At 42.4% G+C, this 25,097-nt stretch overlaps 1 pseudogene; it reads right to left on the bottom strand.

Moving 5' to 3' along the window:
- Positions 1-397: 397 nt before the first annotated feature.
- On the bottom strand, positions 398-24,360 carry LOC147217004 (uncharacterized; annotated as a pseudogene).
- Positions 24,361-25,097: the final 737 nt, after the last annotated feature.

Genomic DNA, 25,097 nt, shown 5'->3' with positions numbered 1-25,097 from the left:
GAAGCCAATGCCTCCCCCAAGCTGGACTCCTCCCGTCTCTTAGACCCTGCCATTATGGAGCGCTATAGCTGCTCCATCGCTAACCGTTTTAGCGCCCTCACCAGCGGGATGTCCCAGGACTGGCCTCACTTTAAAAGCGAGGTGACCATGGCTTCGAAGGGAGCAGGTGGGATGTGAATTTGAAGAAAAGGAGAAGTTCTGGAATTACATGTTGGTGAAGGCAATAGAGGGGATCAAGAAGTGAAGGGCAGATTTGGTATACAGGATAGGAATGCAGAGGGACAGATGGTGGTAGATGTTGCAAAAAGGGAGGAAATGGCTGTAGTGAACACCTTTTTACCGAAAAAAAGGAACATAGGGTAACTTATAAGAGCAGAGGTAGGAGCACGCAGGTAGACTACATCTTGTATAGACAAGGTAACCTGTGAGAGATCAGTCCCTGCAAAGTAGTTGTAGGTGAGAGTGTCGCCAGACAGCATTGGATCGTGGTTTGTAGGATGACTCTGGTGACAAGAAACATCAAAAGGATAAAAGCAGAGCAGAGGAAAAAGTGGTGGAAGCTGAAAAGGGAGGAGTGTTGTATGGCTTTCAGGGAGGAGTTGAGAAAGGCTCTGGGTTTTCAGGGAGAGCTTCCAGATGATTGGACAACAGCAGCTAGTGTTATCATGGCAATGGATAGGAGAGTACTTGGTGCATCATCTGGAGGGAATAAGGACTATTGGTAGTGGAATGAGGAAGTGCAGGAGTATATAGAGAGAAAACAGTGAGCAAAGAAAAAAGTGGGACACTGAGAGGACTGAAGAGAACAGATGGGAGTACAGGGAGATACAACGTAAAGTAAAGATAGAGGCAGCAAAGGCAAAACAAAAGGCGTATGATGACCTGTATGCTCAATTGGATAGTAATGAGGGTGAGAATGATCTATACAAGCTGGGGAAACAGAGAGATAATAATGGAAAGGATGTGCAACAGGTCTGTGTGATTAAGGATAGAGAGGGAAATATACTGACAGATGCTAGAAGAGTGATGGAAAGATGGAAAGAGTATTTTGAAGAGCTGATGAATGTGGAAACTTAAAAAGAGGCAAGAGTAGAAGACGTGACTATTGTAGACCACAAAGTAGCACAAATTAGTAAAAGTGAAGTGAGGAAGTCATTGAGGAGGTTGAACAGTGGAAAGGCATTGGGCCCTGATGATATACCTGTGGAGGTGTTGAAGGGTCTAGGAGAAGCAGCGATAAAGTTTCTGACTGTATCATCCAACAGGATCTTAGAGAGTGAGAAGATGCCTGAAGAATGGAGACGAAGTGTGATGGTGCCTATTTTTAAGAATAAGGGTGATGTGCAGAATTGCGGCAACTATTGATGGATAAAGTTGATGAGCCATACAATGAAGTTATGGGAAAGAGTAGTGGAAAGTAGACTGAGAGCAGAAGTCAGCATTTGTGAACACCAGTATGGCTTCATGCCCCAGAAAGAGTACTACAGATGCAGTGCTTGCTTTGAGATTGCTAATAGAAAAGTACAGAGAAGGCCAGACGAAGCTGCAATGTTTTTGTAGACCTAGAAATGACAGGGTGCCAAGAGAGGAGCTCTGGTATTATATGAGGAAGTCTGGAGTGGCAGAGAAGTATGTTAGACTTCTGCTGGACATGTATGGTTGCTGTGAGTCATTGGTACGGTGTGCTGTAGGGGTGTGAGAAGTTCAAGGTGGAAGAGGGACTCAGGACATAAGAGATCAGGTCTGAGCTCCTTCTTGTTCGCAGTGGTGATGGACAGGCTGACAGACGAGGTTCGACAGGAATATCCATGGACCATGATGTTTGCAGATGACATTGTGATCTGTAGTGAGGGCAGAAAACAGGTAGAGGAAAATCAAGAGAGCTGGAGGTATGATCTGGAAAGGAGAGGAATGAAAGTTAGTCACAGCAAGACAGAATATTTGTGTATGAATGAGAGGAACTTGGACGGAACGTTAAGGCTACAGGGAGTGGATATCAAGAAGTTGGAGTATTTCAGGTACTTGGGGTTAAGAGTCCAGAGCAACGGAGTGTGGAAAAGAGGTGAAGAGACGGGTCCAAGCAGGTTGGAATGGGTAGAGAAAAGTGTCAGAATGACCAGAATGAAAGGAAAGGTGTACAAGACAGTGGTGAGACCAGCAATGCTGTATGGCCTGGAAACAGTTACAATGATGAAGACAGGAGACAGAACTAGAGGTTACAGCGATGAAGATGTTTAGGTTCTCTTTGGGAGTGACCAGGATGGATAGGATCAGGAATGTGTCGATCAGAGGAACAGCACATGTTAGATGTTTTGGAGAGAAGGTCAGAGAAGCCAGAGTGAGACGCTTCGGTCATGTACGGAGGAGGGAGAGTGAATATATTGGTAGATGGTTTCTGGAATTGGAGCTGTCAGGCAAGTGGTCCCGAGGAAGTTCAATGAGAAGATTTATGGACATTGTGAGAGAGGATATGAAGGTAGTTGGTGTGAGAAAGGAGGATACAGATCATAGGGTTAAAGTCGAGGGAGAAAGTTATTTTTTTTTCGATTGCTGAAGGGAAAAGCCGAAAAAAGAAGAAGAAGAAGAAGGAGATCTGATTATCATGGAGGATGGGCAGAAGGAGCCAGGGAGTGGAACTTTCACTGATGAAATAATGGGTTACACCTGCATGTGAAAGTTTGAAGGAAATGAGGGAGGAGGGGCAGCGCTTGGTTATGCGAAGTGCATGGATAAGCTAGTGAAATAAAAACAGAAAATGTGTATTTGTGTGTGTCTGGGAGAAGGGGCCTCTTATTCATTGGCAATCTGAAATGTTATGTCCTTGTTGATCTATCCACAAATTACCCATCAGGGAATAGTAGTGTACCTCATTCTGAATACCCAACAACCAGCAGCCCAAGCCACCTCATCTGGCTTCTCTCTATACGGAGGAGCAGCGACTCCTCTCCGAGCTCCTCCCAGATGACCGACCTTCTCACCCTATCTCTAACGGAGAGGTCCCATCCTCGGCTGCAGAAACTGGCTTTTGGAACATGGAATATAAATGAAATGCTTAAAATCTTTATTATGTATCATTAGAATTATTTCATATTACAATTTACAATTACATGTTACAAAATCTTCAATTATGGAAGATTGTCATTTTCGATAAGAAATCATGTTTGGATTTTATACCTTTTTTTTTACATGTAAATCAAATCATTCAATCATTAAATGAATTCATTGTCTAAACCACTAAACCTGCTTAATGTAGTGAATTGAAATTAATTCCATGTACATGTACTTTAAAATGGAAATGAATGCACATTTTAAAATGTTAGCTTAGATTTGGAACACTTTCCGTTAGGATTCACAAAATTTTTTTGGAGAAGATGCATGTCCCCCCCCCCCCCCCACATATTCTCATGTGGAATACTTTGATTTTCACAACAGCCTGAACCGTTTGTAAAATATTTTGGTACATAAATTTTATCTGACTTTCTAAAACTCAAATTCAGTTCATAGTCAATACACACATGAATTATAAGCTGGACTTATCAAGCATAAATCTCCTTTTTCTTTCACCTGCTCCCTTCAGGTGTTGCCACAGCAAATCAAACCATATTTTCTGTCTCCTCATCTCTCACATCAGCTAACTTCATATCCTTTCACATCAACCATAAATCTTCTCTTTGGTCTCAAGGCTTCCTATCTGATTGTTCCACCTGCAACATCCTCCACCAAGATATTCACTATCCCTCCTCTGTACTCACCCAAACCATCTCTAAACTTCTCTCCTAAAACATCTAACATGTGCTGTCCCTCTGATGGACTCATTCCTGATCCTATCCATCCTCGTCACTCCCAAAGAGAACCTCAGCATTTTCTGCTGTGCTATCTCCAGCTCTGCTTCCTATCTTTTCCTCCGTGTCAGTGTCTCCAAACACTACAACATCTCCTGTCTCGCCACTGTTTTGTCCACCTTCCCTTTAATTCTGGCTGATAGTCTTTTACCACATATTAACCCCTCTCCACCATTTGCTTGAATGCTTTGCTTCACCACTTTTTTAATTATTCTATCTTTACCTTTGTCATAGGTTTTGTTAAGATGTCTGCTAACATGTCCTCCAATGGATAATAGACAAGATTTACTTTACCCTCACTGAGTGCTTCACGAATGAAATAATATTTTACATCAATGTGTTTTGACCTTTGTCTGTTCACAGGATTCTTACTCAGTGCGATGGCCCCCTGATTGTCTCTGTAGATTGTTGTGCAACTGTACATTTTGTAGTCCATACCGTTTAACAGTTGATACATGTTTTCTTGTGCAGTGGTGGCTAGGCCAATGTATTCAGCCTCACATGTTGACAGAGCCACTGTGCGCTGTTTCTTTGACTTCCATGCAATGGCTGGGCCTTGTTTTGTTAAACTGAAACAGTAACCTGTTGTGCTATGTCTGTCTTCTACAGATGATGCCCAGTCTGAATCACTGAAATCTATCAGGTTCAAATCCTCCTAATTTTTCTTGAAACTTAGTCCAAAATCAGCTGTCCCCGTCAAATACCTCAGAACACATTTTGCAGCTACTAAGTTTTTCTATTTTTGGCATTACCAGAGTCTGTGATAGTTTGCTTACTATCCAACGGATATCAGGTCTGGTGCAAGTCATGGCATAAATCAGACTGCCTACAATCTCATGATATTCTTTGGGGTTGACAGGTTATATTTGCTCATTTTCATCAGTGACGGGAATGCCCTCTAATTTTTGTTCACTTGGAGTAGATCTTGCTTTACATTCATCTCTCTTGCATTTTTAGAATGTACTTTGTCTGGTTCGTTTTGATTTCATCCCCCTTTTGTTCAAACTGTATGCCCAAAAATATGATTCATAGTAGTAGTCTATGCCCTCTGTTTGGTTGTACCCCTTTGCTACATATCTCGCCTTAAATATTTGTCCTCCTTCAGCATTTTCTTTAAGGGGTAATAACCAATTTGCTCCAACTACTTTTCTCCCTTCAGGTAAAGTTTTTAGTTCAAATGTATCATTCTGTTTGAGCAAGTCAATCTCTTCCCTCATGGCACATTTCCACCCGGGTGCCAGCGGTGACTTCAGTGCTTCACTGTAAGTCAGTGGGACTCCACACACAGTCCTGTAACAACAATCAACAGTTGCATGATTTTTATCATTGTTAATATAGTCTGTCTGATAATCCTCTAATTGGATTAAAGACACTTAAAAAACACATCCTAGATCTAAATGAATGAAATATTCTTATGAAATACTTTGCTCTTTACACAGTTGAATGTGCGGACAATAAAATCACACAAAAATGATCAATGGAAATCAATTGTATCAACCCATGGAGGTCTGGATAAGAATCACACTCAAAATTAAAGTGTAAAAACAAACTCCAGGCTGATCCAACTTTGATGTAATGTCCTTAAAACAAGTCAAAATGAATCTGTGTTGCTTCCTGAGTGGACACTATGATTTCACAGAAGTGTGATTGACTTGGAGTTACATTGTGTTCTTCAAGTATTCCCTTTATTTTTTTGAGCAGTATATTTTGGAGCAACCTTTTCTCATCTAAGATAGCGACTGGTTTGACTATATCTGGGTTTTATGTCTGATCTCGTTTCTTTTTCATTTTGGACATTTTCTGCTGTTTCGTCTTCATGTGACATATCTGCGTTAGCACTCTCATCCCCATTTTGTATGCGGTTGTCTGTTTTATTTTTACTTTGTGACACATCAATACTGGTTTCATCTGTAGATTCTGTGCCTTCATATCCCTGGATTTCTGGCTCATAATCATCAGTTTGTGTTTGTTGTTCAATTTTTTGCCCTTTTTGATAAATTTCACCAGTCTCTGTTTTGACACATTTTCTGTAAGTGGATCATAGACTAAGTATGTAGGGCCGGTCTTACTGTATCCCACAAATATTCCTCTCTCACATCTGGGATCTAATTTCTTAGTGTCATGTTCGTATGTATAACACTCAGTCCCAAATATCCACATTTTCTCCCTCTCTCTTTCTGTTAACATGAAGTATGGAGTATTTTTGAGTCTGTCACTGTAACATCTATTTCGTATATGGGCAGCGGTCTGGACAGCATAAGGCCACAAAACCTTTGGTAACCCTTTTTCCATTAGCAGACACCTTGCCATTTTAAAAAGGGTCCTTATGCCCGACTTGACAAGCTGGTTCAATTGGGCCTGATAAATCGGTGTGTATCATTTTTAGGGGTGCATCAGCTTTTGCATCAGCTTGCCTGTTTCTGCTATTTGTGAATTTTCCCTGTGTGCATACGTTTCAGCAGCTGTGGGCCGTCAGGGCCTGCAAGGCCTTCTCTGCTGGCCTAAAAAATATCTGAATCACAAACGTTGATCAAAATTCGTCCATGAATACTTATTAAATAATTCCAAATGGTCTGTTCACTTCCTTGGCCTTTCTCCTGGTTGTGCCGCTTCCAGACATGTATTTTCATATTGAAGCATTTAACCAATCATATTTCAGCCGTAATCTGTTGCCAGGCAGGGTCAAAGTCAAAGGAATCTGCCCGGGGGGGCTGGGTGGGGGGATGCACAATCAGTTCTGTAACCCCTTAATGCAAAAATAAGTGTTGATAACGCTGTTCCTTCAACCAATCAGATTTTGAGTTGGTGACATCAAAGTCCTCTAGCAGGCCTCAGCAACATCAGCGTATTCACACCCTCTGATTGCATAGTCACAGAGTGGACAAGTGTATTAGCGAGGAGAAGCGTAGTAGCGAGCTGTGAACAGAAATATAGTTATATTTGTTTAAATTTTTTTTTTTCAACCCACAGTGGCTGCAGGAGGGGAAGAAACGGATTTAGTTTTTGTGGTTTTCTTTTTGAAGAAAAGCTGGACATAGTAAAGAAGGGTTGCTTGGAGTGCTTGGAGCTGAAGCACACGGATAATTTGTACGACAGAATAATTGAACTCTGAGAAAGAAAGGAGGATGGATTTTGTCTACAAATGATCAGAATTGGTGAGTAAAATGCTGCTGTTTTCCTAAATAATACTGCAAGTTTATCAGATTATCATTGGTGCTTTTTATGTGTTGCAGCTGTTTGATATAAAGGGATTTATTGTGGCTACTGTCCGTTTGTGTGGCTCCCGCCATGGGACCAGACTTTTGTTGTCCCAATGTGTTCAGGAACTGATCAAGCAAGAATGATTTATTCAAAGTCAGGAAATACACTTACGAGATATCCAGGGCCGGAGATATTCCGGGCTAGAAGGAATGTCACCCCAAGAGGATCGTTCAACCTCTCTGCACGGCGCGGCCATTTTATACCATCGCCTCAACGGTCGGGTTTATTTCCTAATAAGAATTTGTTTTACACACTCTTGGAATTTTGGCACTTGGGGTGGCGGGCCGCGTCCCGGACAAAGCAGCGGGGTGCGCGATTGATTACGTGAGGGGGTGTCAGTGGAAGAGTACAGAGTTGGGTATCCTTTTGTCGTCACGTGATGCGCTCCCGTTAGAGAATTTTACACGGGTTATCTATCTGCGATGCACCTCTCTTTATACTGCATTAGATGTTTTATTTTAGCCATATACCAATTATTGGGGGGTGGATTAATTCGGAGCATTACTGAGGGCCTAGGTGTAAAATGCACGGCCCTCCACGGTGTTACAGTCTACCTTGGTTTGACCTGTGATCTTCATACCCCCTACTAGGTTTGGTAATTTTAATATATCTTTTACATTGCAGTGTCCCATAATCTTATGCCACGTTTTGGCATCACAAGTTAAGCTTACTTTATACCTAGACATCATGGCATTTACTGTATCATCATAAAGTTTTTGATCATTTACTGTTCTTATGTAGTAGAGTCTGTCATATTCCACAATGCTGACAATTGTCCCTTCTTTGGTTATGAGTCTGTTCTCTCCTTCTTTGATTATCACGCTGGCTCCATCAGCTGTGGCTGCCTTCACCGATATGAAGTCCTGAGGATATGATGGGATGAATAAGGCTCCCCTTAAGGTTACCAGGACAGGTTTTCCTTCAATGTCCTGGAGTAACACTTCTGCATCACCTCTTTTTAGCACCACTTTGTTTCTTCTTGCCCCGTCTGCTAGCTCCATGTAATGTTTGTTTGGGTTGAAAACTCATCAAATCTTTTGAATTTGTCTTTTTGTGTTATGATGTGTGATGTAGTGCCACAGTATATCATCAGTCCATTTTCTCTGATGTTTTCCGGAGGGACTTTTTGACTGACCTTGAATAAAAAAGTGTGTTCATCTTCTTCATCTTTGTCTTGTATGTCTGTGTTTTGTTTGACTGAGTCTTCTTTGGGCTTGGATTTTCTTCTGCAAGTGTCATCAGTGTGGGTTGTGCTTCTGTGATCGCTGCACCATTTTGGCACTGATTTTTGGTGACAAGCTTTTGCCATATGGCCACGGTTTCCACATCCATAGCAGATCACTGTTGACATGTCCACTTTCATCACATTGTCTGATTTGGTTTTGCTGTCAAACTTCTCAGCCTCTTCATAACTTCTTAGTTTACTCTTGAACTGAATGAACGTCATTTCCTCACTGCTCTGTGTTACAGAATCAGAACCCTTTATTGCTCCCCTTTTTCGTTGAAACCTGCTACAGTCAAGTGGGGAAGAATCAGAATGGAACTCTATATCATGATAAGAATAAAAATAACAAATAATAAAAATGAAATAAAAAGAACAGTAAAGATAAAGGTATCTAAAAATATTTAAAAATAAATGTGTATTTACAAGTACATGTATATAACTACATGTAATAATTTTGTGTAAATTTAGGTGTTGTACAGCAGGGTGCCTATACTTTTTCACATTGTGAGCTACTTTTCAAATGACCATGTGAAAATGATCTACCTCCACTAAAAATGCTGAATTTATATTTATTTATATATCTACTGAGTATGCTTAACACAACAAGTGTTTGTGGATCTTGGAGGGTGTTGCAGGGTTAACTGCATGAACCCTTATGGCACACTACAACAGAGTACTTTTTTGTTAAATACCTTATTCTGATGACTTGAATGGAATCAGCAGCATAGTCGAAGTTGGCTGTGAGAAAAATGACTGCTGTCTTGACAGCTGGGATTTTACTTCCCTCACCTTTCTCCTTCTCACCTCACTTTTCAGAGGGAAGTCAGTGTCGTAGTTTTTATGAAAGGTCTGAAAATTTCCCTTTTTCGGTATAGCAATAAAAGACTGATAAATGAGGCAAATGCACTTTCAAAATGACATAGTAAAAAAAAGTCCACCTCCCATTCCATATGGAAGTGATACGTTTTAGTCTTTTAACTTGGTCCAGCTCCCCCACTCATTTCTATACCCATAAGTTTAGAAGACATAAATTGGAGGCTAACTTGCTTGCTAGCAATATGTGCACATGCGCAGTGACGCCTGTGTTGGAAAAGGTCAGATTGGACGGACCGCCTGTCAGTCGAGTGACAAACCTCATAGTGAGGATGATAGGGTGACGTCTACCTTTTAATGCCATGTGATCTACCCACACAACCTTTGTGATCGACCGGTAGATTGCAATCTATGTGTTGGGAACACCTGTTGTACAGTAAAACGTTTATTGCACAGAAGACACTCAGAGTGAGGAGTTAAACAGTCTGAGAGCTACCAGCAGGAGCAATTTCCTTTACAACACATTTTAGGCTTCCACCACATTGTCCGCTACACTGCCTTTGTCCTCCTCATTTTTCATGGCACCGGAGTCAGCTGACAGACAGGTGCCATCCTATGCCATCTCGGTACACCCTCACCAAAACACTCATTTTCACTCACAGATCTCCTTCAGATTACATCATCAAAATGTAATGTGTGCTCCTACCTTGGCCCTTATAAGTTACCCGAGGTTACGGCCTCTTCTGGAAAAAAGTACTTACTACAGCTGTTTTCATCCTTTTTTTCTCAAAGTCTAGTCATTGTTTTCACTTCATATATCTAGTTTTAGCTCAGGTTTTAGGTTTTCCCAACACAACCATCTTCATTTATTCAGGCTTGGGTCACGGGCCTGACACGGGCCTGTGCCCCTGTAGGCTGCATTATATTTAAAGATTTAAAGATTTTTTTTTTTTTATTAATTTCGATCAGAAACAGTCAACGAATATCCTTGTCTTGTCAAAGCTCTTTGTCATGTTGGCAACATGCTCAGCAACAACAGATATAATAAAACAGACACTGTAACAATTGTTTGTCCAAGTCATCTCTTATCCAGCCAGCACAGAATGCAAGCAGAGAGCATCAGCACACAGCAGATATACAGCTGGAGACATTAGCATCAGGGCATGTATCCTCGACTACACTATTTGCATGCAGATGATCCTCACTTTCCCGAATAGAAGTGTGTCTCCAATAAAAGCACTTCAATACATGAAAGATCATGTTCAGATAATGCTGGTAAAAGAAAGATGATCTGCAAATCCAAAAAAACAGAATCAAAAACAAAATCAAAAACAAAGGAGAAACACAATTTCAAGCTCATTTAAGCACAGATGATAAGAACTTTTTGTGTCAGAAACAAGTGATGCTGAATCTCATGTAATCTTTCATGTGTGTGTGTGCAAGTGTGTGTGTGTGTGTGTGTGTGTGTGTGTGTGTGTGTGTGTTTAATTAGTGTCAATTAACATGTTTTGTGGCTTTTCCATCAGGTATAATAATATTAGATAACATGACACTGTATGCCTTGTACTGTATTCCATATATCACATTTAATGAATATGATTTTATCCGCAAATGAAATCAATATTATTTATTTATTTGGAGCATGGTGGCACAGTGGTTAGTGTTTATGCATCACGACGCAAAGGACCCCACCTCGATTCATATTTCTGTCAAGAATTTGCAGGATTTCCCCATGTCTGTGTGAAGGATAATTGTAAAATTTGTCCTTGTGGGTGAATGATCGATTGAATGATTGTTTGTATATTCTGTATAATAGATGGTTTTGATAGAAAATGTAAGTGTACTGAAACACAGTACTGCCTTGCTACCATGTTCTCAAGCACTTTTTTGCACAAAATAGTGGAAACTGGTTATGTTTGGAAACATGTTTGCCGTTCACCCAGGTTAGCAATGTTTTTAGGAGACCTGGTGCTCACAGGCTTGATTTTAACCAGTGGAAAAGCGCTTGAGCAGGATGTTTAATGTTTCTTTGAGTCAGTGGTGCAGATCTATAAGTGACCCTGGCCTTTTTTTCTGCAAGGGCAGTCTCGAAATGTCACTACAAAGTCCAACAGTGCATGAATTGATGTTTTTGTGGTATTCCTCGTGAACATATTCAATTTCATATTACATATTTTTTGGAAGATGTCCCTATGGAGTAATTTTGAAAAATAAAATGTTAAATTATCAATACAGTCAAACGCAGCGTATATGGCATTGAATGTTCCATTCACAACCAGACAGTGTTTAATATGGATGTAAACACACCCAGAATACATCATCTTCTGAAGTTAGACCGCAATTAATGGTATTAATGTAAGAAAGAAACAATTTCAAGATGTCAATTTCCCATCAGACAGACATCAATTTGTTCTCTGATAAATATCAAATTATCAATGGAAAGATATCAATTTACCATCGAGGAGATTTGAGGCAATTATTTCATTACCACAAAAGTCCATTGTTGGACTTGAAAATAAAGAATCTGTCTAATCACTTATTGTGGAAATTTCTTATAGGCTACAAATTATTAGAAAGACAAGAGTCAGGACCCCCAGCTTCACATAAGACAAATTGAATCTTGTGTACAAGAGGGAAGAAGCATGATACAGAGTCACGAGGCGTCTGTACCCTTGAGTCGCTCTTTTATAGTCTCTGAGGCGGGTGATGCATGAGGAAGTTCATTTCCAACCAGTCAGATGTCTTTCTTCCAAGTATGATGTTGTTTTCTATTGCCAGACATGGTTGTTTTTGTGAGAAATAGGATCTCTCCTTACCAAGCGCTGTACTGCTGTAAATTGCCATAGTATAATACGTTATACTGAGGTACATTTATCTCCTAACTCTATATTACAATCGTATTGACATATTGATTTTGTCTGTTTGTATTCATAATGTTCATGGAGTGACCGTCCCTCGACCATCATCATAGAATATGATGGTGGCATTTTCCCTTCTATGGTTCTACTGATCAATTGTTCTATCACTGACAGAGCACATGGTATGCAACAACATCCTCATGAGGACCATGATTTTTACTCCTATGACCAGGGAAGTGATTATGGACATGACCATTCCCTTATATTTCCCGAACATGCGTTCTAACATACTACTCAGAAGGCTATCTATGCCAGAATGTTCCTTCATCCTTCAAGTTCCCCAACCAGAAGCCTTGCCTGAATAGTCAGGTATGCCACATGCTGCTTGCTCACTCTCATGCATTTAGGTAATGAGACGGAGTACAAAGCTGCTGAGTACGGACTGAAGAAGGTGATCGGAACAGCCAAGAGGTAATACAGAGAGAAGCTGGCTTCTAGATGGCTTCTATTCCACTGCTGACCCTGGGCGGATGTGGCAAGGCCTGCAGCGCATCACGGACTACAAGTCCACCGCCAGCATCGGAAGACAACCTGCTGGACGACCTCAACAACTAATACGCCTACTTCAAGAAACTCCAACCATAACACAGAGGTGAGTCACACACGCGACGGGACTACTGACCCCCCCCTCACTCCTCCTCTCTCCCAACAGTATCATCAGAGCAGGTACGCCGAGCGCTGAGAGGGATCTACCCCCGTAAGGCAGCCGGACCGAACAACATCCCGGGGAAAGCCTTCAGAGCTTGTGCCAATGAGCTAGCTAATGTTCTCACCGCCATCTTCAACCTCTCCCTCGGTCAGAGCACCATCCCTACCTGCTTCAAGGATGGAGATGGCTGTGGTTGATGCAGCCCTTCTTTGTCTGTTTGCTCCTCGCAGTCCTTGTTTGGCATTGTTCAGCTGGGAATTGTTGTCCGGCGACTTTGGTATGAATGTTTGTGCTGTTGTTATTGTAGAATTATTGACAGGTTCTTTGAGATGAGGGTCTGGATGGGTGACAAAGATTATCCATACCACTAAAGTGCTTACAACGGTACGGAAGAGGGTCGTCCCCTGCAGTCCACACAGTCCTGGAAGGCAATCAAAATGCCATGGTCTGTGCCAGTCCATGTAATCTATAGAGCCAGGCTTGCAACGCTCTGTAGGTGATTGGATTTGTCCTTCCTCAGGCTAACCACTGCTTTCAGTTTCTGGAAAACAATGCATCGCTCAGGAATGTTTTCGCAGTGACTCGTGTGGATCCAGGTGACCCGTTCAGCAACTTTTACACCAATGTGGGTGACGAGGAGGACCTGGAACGGCGTTCTCCACCAATGGTGATTCCACCTAGTCCTTTGATGATCTTACATAATGATCCAGTCGCTAGGCTTTAGACGATTCCTTCAGTCTGCCCCTGAAGTGTTGCTTTTACCTGCGAAGACACGGAAGACATCGAAGACAGCAGTGCACGCAACTCTTTACAATAAAAAGAATCATAATTTGGCTATTGTACTTTTCTGTGGGTGGAAACACCTTGGGGGCGCATTTGTGCCTATGTTGGGTGGTCTTCCAAAAAGAATTTTGTATGGGCTCAAGTTTACTCTGGCCCTTGATCGTTTGTGCATGTACATCAGGACTAGTAGGAGTGCCTTTGTCCATGATAAGTTAGTCTCCTGACAACATTTCGCCAATTTGTTCTTTAACATCTGGTTTTCCCTTTCTACTGCTCCCCCACTCAGAGGATGATACACACAGTGCCTTCGTATGTCTATTCCCAGGAAATTTCCCTGGGCATCGATAGCTTGATTGACGAAATGTGATCTATTATGAGATGAGATGAGAGATGAGAACAACTTTATTGATCCCGAAGGAAATGGTTGTGCCAGAGTTTCAAGTAAAAAACATAACAGTAATAGATAATAGTAGAAAGGAGGAAGAATAAGAAATATAACGAAATATGTATTGTCTTAAGTGTTAGCAGAAACTACAAAGATTGAAGATTCCCTGCGGCTGAGGGAAGAGGAATTAATATTATCACTTAATAGTTTGGCCAGAATTCTCCATCTTGGAATAATTTCCGTTGTCAGTGGTTTAGCCACTGCACGTGCATCTGCTTGTTTACATGGGAATACTTCAACATATTTTGACCACATATCTACCATTACCAGTGGCAAAAGACTGCAGAGCTATCAATTCTTTTGGGGGGTCGGGAGAAGTGTGTGTCATGGACAAGCATGGAGGAGGGGTGTCCCGAGCGGCAGCGGTTGGTGGTGTTCGTATGTGCCTGGCATTTGCAAACAGTGATAGAGGCGGGCAGGAGTATAGCATCCAGCAATTCAGCCACCAATTCGGCATTTAGTATAGGTTTACTGTCAGACTTAAGGAAACCTCTATTTTTCCAGAGAGCCCCGTAATAATGAACTGCGTCGAATTCATATCGCAAATCCATGTATATGGTGACAGTTTTACCACTTGCCAATTTACAGACTTCGGTTAATGCCACAAGCTCGACATGTTGAGCAGAGTAGTGTGGTGGCAATGTATCTAAAGCCAGAAATAGGACACCTGTTGTGAAATTTGTGATACAAGGGTATAGGGGTTGGGCCCTGTAGACTCGCTTGTTTCAAAGATGCATCATACAACGTTCAATCAAAATCTCTTCAGACCACACACACCCTGCACACCACCTGTTTACACTCATGCCCTCCGGGAGGCACTACAGGTCTCTCAGAACCAAATCTGTCAGATTTAAAAACAGCTTTTTTCCAATAGCTATACGGACTTTGAACAAATCACTGTCTTGATGTGTGATGTGTCCCGTCTGCTTGGCTTGATTTTCTGTCTGTAGTGTATTGTTGACGATGGAACTGACACAGGAGAGATGTGAGCATTATGTGCTGTACCAGAAACAAATTCCACCAACACTGTTGCGTGGCCTAAATAAATGATTCTGATTCTGATTCTTACATGGCCGATAGTCAGATTTGGGTGTGATCTGTATGGGTTCACAGTACTTGATCAGACCCACGTCATAGTTTCCCTTTGCCTACAGCTCCTCGGATACCTCTGCCAATGCAGGAGATACGATCAATATTTCTTGTTTTGTGACAAGAAAGGAGGCCGTTGTTTGATCCTCTTCTACAATTTGGACTGTACATATTGCTTCCAGGTATAAAAGGGTATCAGTTAAGCTCGATCTGTAAATGCCTGTTGATGGGGATACATAAAGATCCCTCTCTGAGGTAGGTTGTCAATCATTGACCTTATAACAATGTTCTGCAAAAGGGCCACAATCCTCCCAACCATCGTTGTCCCCTTTTGACAGTGATAGGTGAGGTTGGGAGTCAGGCACTGTAGAGAAAGGTTGCCTGACAGACATGACCGACATTGGCCCCCTCCAAAACATGTATTCCACACGCACTCTGTTTTCCACACATTCCTCTCCATCTTTCAGGAAGTTGGTTTTGAAATAAGCATCCGGTCTCACAGATACATGAGCGATGCAATGCAGATTGTCTGAAGGCATGTTAGTGGTATTTGGATGTCCCGTGCATCATTTGAACATCTGTAAGAACTTTGTTGTGTATTTTTCATCGATAATTTCCACACATAGGCTTACAGGTTATTGTAATAGATGCCTGTCCATGTTGTCTGTGTTATATTTTCAGACGGGGTCACCTTTAGCCCCTAGGGGGTTGAGATCAGACTAATTCCCCATTTTTGCAAAAGATATCTTCCCAGCAGATTCACTGGGAAGAGAGGTGAAATTAGGAAGCATTGTTTTTGTTCAAAGTTATCGTGGAGTGCCTTCAGTGGTACTGAAAATTGCGCCATGGTTCCTGGCGTTCCTACAGAATATATGGCTTTGCTGCTTACCTCTACCGATTGTAGTTTGTCAGCCCTTATTACTGAATGAGTTGCACCTGAATCGACTAAAAACATAATCTATTTCGCTTCTACTTGTATCATAAGAGTGGGCATGTTTAAATAAGGTTGTGATGACATGTGTGCATATGTGCCTTTCAAAGAGGTTTTTACTTCTGTTGTTAGGTATATTGCATTTGTGTGTGTGTGTCACTGTGTCATGCTGTGCATGGCTCAGGTGTCCCTGGTTTCCTCCTCAGGGGTTTCAGGGAGGTCAATCTGCTCGGTTTGGGGCAGTCGGTCCTCGTCTGCAAAATTCATCTGTTACCATCCTCATAGGGGCAGTCCCCCACAGTGGAAACATATATGTGGGTCCCCCTCTAATCTTGGTCCTTCATTGGCATGTCCGCCTCTGCCTTGACACACCCCTTCCTCTGCCTCTGCCGGTCGGCCAATGTCTGCGGTCGTCATCTTGATTGCTGAAATTTCCAAATCGTCTTCCCTTTGCACCTGCTTTCATCAAAATTCTTTCAGCAAGGTGCTGCTCCGCTGCTTGTCTGCTCTCGTCCCTTGTGTTCTTGCTGTCCTACTGTCATTGTGCATGTCAGGCATGTTTGTGCGGCACTCCTCCTGGTAACCAACATATTGCTGACGTACCTGGGTTGCAATGCCTCTCAGGAGTCCCTTCATTCATACCACGCAAAGCACATGTACTGTCATAGATGGTACTGGGTGTTCAAAAAATGAATCCTCCAGACCTGTGTTGTCCTTGTAATCATGTAATCATCTACTAATTTATTGGACTTTTGTGTCCATGTGTACAGCCATGTCAATGCAAGGTGGGAAGCCTGTCCTCATGGGCCTACACATTCTGTCCAGGGAGTGAGGATAGACGTCGTTGTCCTTGTGGGTCCTATCAGGGTGTTGTGCTGATGTCTTCGTATCTGGCAATGCATTTTGAACTTAGGCAATGTCCACTGGTCTCAACATCTTAGCCATCATGCGCCAAATGGTAGATGCTGCATTGCTGCCTCAATGTTGGCTTGGGTCCAAGCTCGGTACACCAGGATAGCCCAATCTGGACCACTTAATTGGACCATGGGAGCTTCAAAGACAGTTCCCGGTATCCAATGACCTGTGGGTTGGAACTTGACATTTGGTTTTTCGTCATTTCAGGTTGGTGTTCTCTTTCCCCCATCTTGCTGCGGGTACACTGGGCTGGTGGCGACAGAACTCCCTCCCATCACTGTCAGTGTGCATCTTGTGGTTGCTGGTGTGCCCATTCATCTAAATCCTTGTCCACCCTTACAGAAGAAAGTGATGGATACAGGGGAGTACAAGGAGTGGAGTAAGGAGCCGATGCTTGTGCGTATGTGAGTGCTGTGTGTGTGTCTGTATCACATATTTCTTCTTTCTTATCATTTCGTCCTGCCATCTGCTTCTGCAACCTCTGCCTGTTTCGTCTATCTGCTTCATCTTAACATGTTTACAGATACCTATTGTGTCTCTCTCTTTCTTCTTTTGTCTCTTCTTTTTGCGTAACTTATCCATTTTCTCTCTCACTTTCTCTTCCAGCATCTTTATCTGGTTCTGACTAGATGATCCGTGTGCTGGGAATCCGCATTCTGTTATCCAGAATTCCAAAAATTAATTGTCTCCCTGATCCTTTGATTTTACAGCCATGACCCTTGTGCATCCCTCCGTCCACGGCATCAGCGGTTCACTTTTTGACCCTCCTATGCCCGTTGTCCCAAACAGTTCGTCCCGTTAGGTATTCGATCCCTTTAGAGATCTAACTCACTAACTGACTTTGTATTAGGTCTTTGATCGGCCCACAATCGTCACCAACTAGTTCCCAACCTGGACATGTCCAGGTGGGGAGTGATCAAAACTTTAGAGTAACTTTTTAAACTCTTTTAGGTACTGTACCTTCATTACTGGACTTCGCTATGGACTGATGGATGCGTCCAGTAAGGCTGTTCCCGTTTTCCAATTCAGTGCTTGGGTCCGACTCATTAATACTACTCTAATTTTGAGTAGCTGTATTCTTGCAGGGACGACCGTGGCTCAGGGATGAGACAGTCCGCCCTTCTCTCAATATTTGTGGTTTGAAACTGGACTATTGTCCAGTATGCACTGTCCTCGTTTGCTCCCGTCTGGACGGTTCACTGAGGAATCCTGTTTGTGATGCCAAGTTTGTCCTGGAAATTTCCGATATGCTGGAAATTCTTAAAAAAACAAGAGTCGGAACACCCAGCTTCGCATAAGTGTCACGATCTCCTCTCGGTAGCCGAGAGGAGACACGGCTGGGTCAAATTAAGAATCGGCGCCAGCTGCAGCAGCGGCCAGCTGCCGCTAATCAAGATCCCTATAAAGGGCAGCGGCACGCTCTGCCTGGTGTTGGGGGACTATGGTTGCCTAACAACCCTGGCCTCGTGGATCCCCACAACCGGACCTAGCCGTGGTGCCTGGACTTCCCTTTGCCCAACAACTCTGACCTTGTGAGACCCCCTGGTGGACCACCGGACCCCGACCCTGTGAGAACCCCGTTACGACCAGACCCAGCCGGCCAGTGCAACATTGGAGCCCGACCCTGCGAAGACCCCGCATCCCATGGTTAAAAATAAAACATCCGAACATATTCTAGCCTCGGTGTGGTTCCCTGCTCGAGTCCGCCTGCCGACCCGTGACAATAAGACAAATTGAATCTTGTGCACAAGAGGGGAAAAGCATGATACAGAGCCTCGAGGTGTCTGTACCCTTTTCCCATTGGAGGGACAGTTGAGACGCTCTTTTATAGTCTCTGAGTCGGGTGATACATGAGGAAGTTCTTTTACAACCAGTAAGATATCTTTTGTCCATGTATGGTGTTTTCTATAGCCAGACACGGTTGGTCCCGTGTCAGCAGACAAAGTGGGTACCGATACATGGATGCAGCCTGAAAAGGGAAGACGAAGGGTTCACGTCTTTCCTGTTTTTGTTATGCCCCCCCCGGTGACCTCCTGTTCTTCAGGACATTGTTGCCTTTTCTTGGCCTGTGACCCCTTGTATACAGCAACGTCATTTTCCATACTGCCCTGTGTGATAGATTATGAAAATTTAGTTTGGTGGCTTTCACAATTAGAAGGAACAGACCTTAAAATTAGAAAGTAAACTTATGTTAATGCACATTTTTACAATTTTCTCATTAAAATCACAATTAGCAGTGTGGTGAAAATTGTCAATTCCCCATCTATGAAGGAGTTGCTTCTGTATTATTATTATCATTATTAACCTTTTTTTGAGCCTCATCATCATATCCAGTGATATTTCCATTATTCTCTTTCAAAATCTTAAAGATCAAACTGTGCCAATGGGTTAGTCTATACCTCGCTCTGATTCATCAAGTATGGGTAACCTCATGATGTACTTCAAAACAGTTAAAAATCCTTGACAAAAAAGGCTTTTTACCTATTTGATTCCACTAAGACGAAAGAAAATATTTCCCAAACTAGAAATTATATATTTCTTTCCCTTTATCATACTACATTTTGAATAAATAATAACATAAAAAAGGAAGGCGGAAATCATGTATATTCATACTAAGTTTTTGGATGCCACCAATCTTTTATATGAATAATATATACGTTGTTTTTTTTTAGACAGATTAAATCTTCCTTGTAGACACCGTAATTTGTGGTTGTCTTAAGCTCTATGGGATTATACATCCTGTTTTGTCAACAGTGACTCAGATTAATGAGACAGACAAACTATTAGGATCATATCCTCAAGAGAGCCTCTGTTCTGAATCAATACAGATACTGTATATACACAGTAGAAGAATGGGAAAATCAGTGACATTTGGAGGCTCTTGTGGGTTTTCTGGCACATGAAGCAAAAGGTCAGGCCATGATAGAGAGTCCTTGGACACACAACTATAACTGACCTTTCTTTTTCATAGCCAGGCAAGGATTAACACACACTTCTAAATGGGCTTGGCTACATCCACTGCTATACAAATATAATCAGTTCAGTTGCTCCGGGAGTCATTAGGTACAGTAAGTACTAAGCTTCAAGGGTGAAGTTGTGGGAATCGTGCTGGAGTAAGACGTTTCATGACGAAGATGGGTCAATTTATATATATGTGTTTAAGCAAAACATCTTCAAAAGTCCCTAATACAAAATCATCTAATACAGGTACCCGGGCTTATTCTATTTGCCTAGCGCCTGCAGTAAACGGGTCTTATGCTTGGAAAAAGCACCCTTCTTTCCCTGCCCGGCTGTTACATACAGTTGTTACATGAATATTCATAGAGGCGTGACAGGGTCTTCCACGTATGTGTTGTTTTCTACCCGGACGTCTTCTTTCCACTTTCCCCCAGTTCTCTCTCCACTATCTCTGGGTCAGCACATCCCGTCTCACACTGATATCTATAAAAAGAAGAAGACAACCTGCCCTCCCTAACACCGATGACCTGGGAGAAGAAGGCCCTCTGCCCCTACAATCGCGAGCTGTTAACGTCGCACTACGTCTGGCTCGCTCCTCATGGGCGCCGACCTCTAGCGTTGTCTGTCCGGGCTGTTGTCTGATGAGATTACATGTTGAGCAAAGCTAATGTAATGACTACTTTATGAACAAAGCAAGTATCCTGATTTCTTCAAGGGCTTACAGAGGGAAATTTATTAGTTTTTTTTTTTTTTTTTTCCACAGTATTGGTGTGGGTCAATTAGCCATATGAAATCACATCTGAAAAAGTGGAAAAGAAATACACTGATACATATCAAAATAAAAATTATCTGAAATAAGTCACATTTCTGTTTGACTTCACAAAAAAATTAGCATATTGTGACAAAGTTCATTATTTTCCATAAAGTAATGATAAAAATTAAACTTTCATATATTTTAGATTCATTACACACAACTGAAGTAGTTCAAGCCTTTTACTGTTTTGATATTGATGATTTCGGCAAAAAAAGTAAAGGAAAACCAAAAATCCCGATCTCAAAAAAATAGCATATGTCATCCGACCAATAAAAAAAAAGTGTTTTTAATACAAAAAGTCAACCTTCAAATAATTATGTTCAGTTGGGAATCCATTTGCAGAAATTACTGCTTCAATGCGGCGTGGCATGGAGGCAATCAGCCGGTGGCACTGCTGAGGTGTTATGGAGGCCAAGGATGCTTCGATAGTGGCCTTAAGCTCTTCCACAGTGTTGGGTCTGGTGTCTCTCAACTTCCTCTTCACAGTATCCCACAGATTCTCGATGGGGTTCAGGTCAGGAGAGTCGGCAGGCCAGTTGAGCACCGTAATACCATTGTAAGTAAACCATTTACCAGTGGTTTTGGCACTGTGAGCAGGTGCCACGTTGTGCTGAACAATAAAATCCACATCTCCATACAGCTTTTCAGCAGATGAGCATGAAGTGCTCCAAAATCTCCTGATAACTAGCTGCATTGACCCTGCCCTTGATAAAATACAGTGGACCAAGACCAGCAGCTGACATGGCGCCCCAGAGCATCACTCACTGTGGGTACTTGACACCGGACATCAGACGTTTTGGCATTTCCTTCTCGCCAGTCTTCCTCCAGACTCTTGCACCTTGATTTGCGAATGACATGCAAAATTTGCTTTCATCCGAAAAAAGTATTTTGGACCACAGAGCAACAGTCCAGTGCTGCTTCTCTGTAGCCCAGGTCAGATGCTTCTGCCGCTGTTTCTGGTTCAAAAGTGGCTTGACCTGGGGAATGTGGAACTGTAGCCCATTTCCTGCACACGCCTGTGCACGGTGGCTCTGGATGTTTTTTCTCCAGACTCAGGCCACTGCTTCCTCCCTTCTCCACAAGCTTCCTTAGTGTCCGATCACCTCTTCTGGTTGTGCAGCGTTTTCTGCCACACTTTTTCCTTCCCACAGACGTCCCACTGAGGTTCCTTGATACAGCACTCCGGGAACAGCCTATTCCATCAGAGATTTCTTTCTGTGTCTTACCCTCTTGCTTGAGGGTGTCAATGATGGCCTTCTGGACAGCAGTCAGGTCGGCAGTCTTACCCCTGATTGCGATTTTGAGTAATGAACCAGGTTGCTTTTAAAAGCCTCAGGAATCTTTTGCAGGTGTTTGGAGTTAATTTGTTGATTCAGATGATAAGGTTAATAGCCCGTTTAGAGGACCTTTTCATGATATGCTAATTTTTTGAGATAGGAATTTGGGGTTTTCATGAGCTGTATGCCAAAATCATCAGTAAAAAAACAAAAGACCTGAAATATTTTAGTTAGTGTGCAATGAATGTAAGATTTATGAAAGTTTAATTTTTATCGTTAAATTATGGAAAATAATGAGCTTTATCACAACATGCAAATTTTTTTGAGAAGGAGCTGTACACATACATTGCTTCTTCTCCTCCTTTCGGCTTTTCCCTTTAGGGGTAGCCACAGTGATTCAACCTTCTACATCTAACCCTATTATCTGAATCTTCATCTCTCATACCAACTACCTTCATATCCTCTCTCACAGCATCCATAAATCTCACCCCTTGGTCTTCCTCGAGACCTCCTGCGTGGCACCTCCAATTCCAGCATCCGTCTACCAATATATTCAATCTCCCTCCTCCGTACGTGACTGAAGCATCTCACTCTGGCTTCTCTGACCTTCTCTCCAAAATATCTAACATGAGCCGTTACTTCTGATAGACTCATTCCTGATCCTATCCATCCTGGTCACTCCCAAAGAGAACCTTAGCACTTTTATCTCTGCGACCTCGAGCCCTGCCTCCTGTCTTTTCATCATTGTATCTGTTTCCAGGCCATATGGCAACCCTGGTCTCACTACTGTCTTGCACACCTTTCTTTTCATTCTGGTTGATAGTCTTCTATCACATAGTACAACTGACACTTTTTCCCACCCATCCAAACTTACTTGAACCTTTGTCTTCACTTCTTTTTCACATTCTCCATTGCTCTGGACAGTTGATCCTAAGTAGCTAAAATCCTCCAACTTCTTGATTTCCACTCCCTGTAGCCTCACCATTCCATCCAAGTTCCTTTCATTCACAATCATATACTCTGTCTTGCTGCGACTAACTTTCTTTCCTCTCCTTTCCAGAGCATACCTCAACATCTATAGATTTTCCTCTACCTGTTCTCTTCTCTCACTGCAGATCACAATGTCATCTGCAAATATCATGGTCCACGGAGATTCCTGTTGAACCTCATCGGACAGCCTGTCCATTGCCAGTGCAAACAAGATGGGGCTCAGAGCTGATCCCTGATGGAGTTCCACCTCCACCTTGAACTTCGCTGTTACCCCTACAGCACACCACACCACTGTCTCTCAGCTAGCATACATGTCCTGCACCAGTCTAACATACTTCTCTGCAACTCCAAATTTCCGCATACAAAACCAGAGCTCCTCTCTTGGCACCCTGTCAAATGCTTTTTCTAGGTCTACAAAAACACAATTCAGCTCGCTCTGGCCTTCTCTATACTTCACTGTTAGCAATCTCAAAGCAAATACTACATCTGTAGTGCTCTCTCTATTCACAAAGCCATTCTACTGTTCACAAATGCTGACTTCTGCTCTCAGTCTAGTTTCCACTACTCTTTCCCATAATTCATTGTATGGCTCATCAACTTTATCCCTTGAAAGTTGCCGCAATTCTGCATATCCCCTTATTTTTACAAATGGGCACCATCACACTTCGTCTCCATTCTTCAGGCATCTTCTCACTCTCTAGGATCCTGTTGAATAAACTAGTCAGAAACTGCACCGTTGCCTCTCTTAGACACTTGTATACCTCCACAGGTATATCATCAGGACCAACTGCCTTTCGATTCTTAATCCTCTTCATTGCCTTCATTGCCATCACTTTTCTTAATCTCTGTTCATTTGTGGTCTACAATAGTCACCTCTTCTACCCTTACCTCTCTTTCATTTTCCACATTCATCAGCTCTTCAAAGTACTCTTTCCATCTTCCCATCACTCTTCTAACATCTGTCTAAACATTTCCCTCATTCTACTCAATCACCAGGACCTGTTGTACATCCTTTTCTTTATTATTTCCCTGTTTCGCCACCCTGTATAGATTATTCTCTCCCTCCTTACTGTCCAACTGGATGTGTTTATCAGTGATGTGTTTGCTGCAGTAGAAGCGGAAGATGGCCAGCTTTTCATTATAATCCCCTGGAAGTTGCTGTGCTACCATTGTCCTGGTCCGGATAGAAAAATGGCACCTTTTCCTAAAATGAAAGCACCAAGATGGACCTCCTTGGAAATGTTCAATTTTAATTTCTTCTGCTAGCGTTACTGCTTTTAGTCGAATGGTGACCGTCGAAAAGCTTCTCCCACTCGTTCTTTGCTCTATGATCAACTGCTTGAGTCTTTCCTCCAACTCGGGGCCACCTCGCCTTGTGTCTGCGGAAAGTCAGCTGCGTCTTCTTGACCTTTCGGAGCTCGATTTCCAGCTTCCTCCACTTGTGAACCATCGATTCATTAATCTTAAATTCTCTTGCGGCTGCTCAATTTCCATGTTCCTCTGCGTAGCTGATGGCCTTCAGTTTAAACTGTGCTTCATAAACGTGTCTCTTTGCCATTTTCATGGTTGTTACAACAACAATGTTCTGCATGACACACATATCCGTTCTTTTATATACAATCAATGTCCACACTTCCCCCTTTAAAGTTCTCATGGTGTTCTCTACTACATCCGCCTTACAACAACAACACACACAGGTCGCACTGCACTATAGGGCGCGCCACATATTTTGAAGAAAATCTAAGACTTTTATGTGTGGCTTATTGTCATGAAAATACGGTAATTCAAAATAAATAAATATTGGCATATATAAATAATTCCGTCCATCCATTGGCGATGCTGCTTTTTCTGCACACAGGGTCCCTGTGGACTGGAGCCTGTCCGAGGCAACACCAGGTGATCAACCTGTAATGGTAGCCAGCTGATGGCAGGGCCACATATTAAGACAAACAACCACTCCCTAAACAAAAAAATTAAGACCAATGATCAACTCACATTTTGCACCCCAACTAATGTCTATGACAAATGCATTTCCAAACTTGAGCTAACTGAGTGTGCTATCTCACACAGATAGTGCCCACTGGCATTAGTGGCTTGTAAAAACAGCACCTGAGCCATTCCCCTTTTGTTAATGCTATCTGCAAACTGAAAAAAAAAAAAAAAAAGCTACTTTAGAACTGGAGAGAC

This window comes from Fistularia commersonii, chromosome 29 (genome assembly GCF_037954325.1).
Source record: "Fistularia commersonii isolate RoL2024-O1a breed Wild chromosome 29, RoL_Fcom_v1.0, whole genome shotgun sequence".
Taxonomy (NCBI): Eukaryota; Metazoa; Chordata; class Actinopteri; order Syngnathiformes; family Fistulariidae; genus Fistularia; species Fistularia commersonii.
The sequence above is the reverse complement of the archived record's forward strand: the minus strand, read 5'-3'. Positions and strand labels throughout refer to the sequence as shown.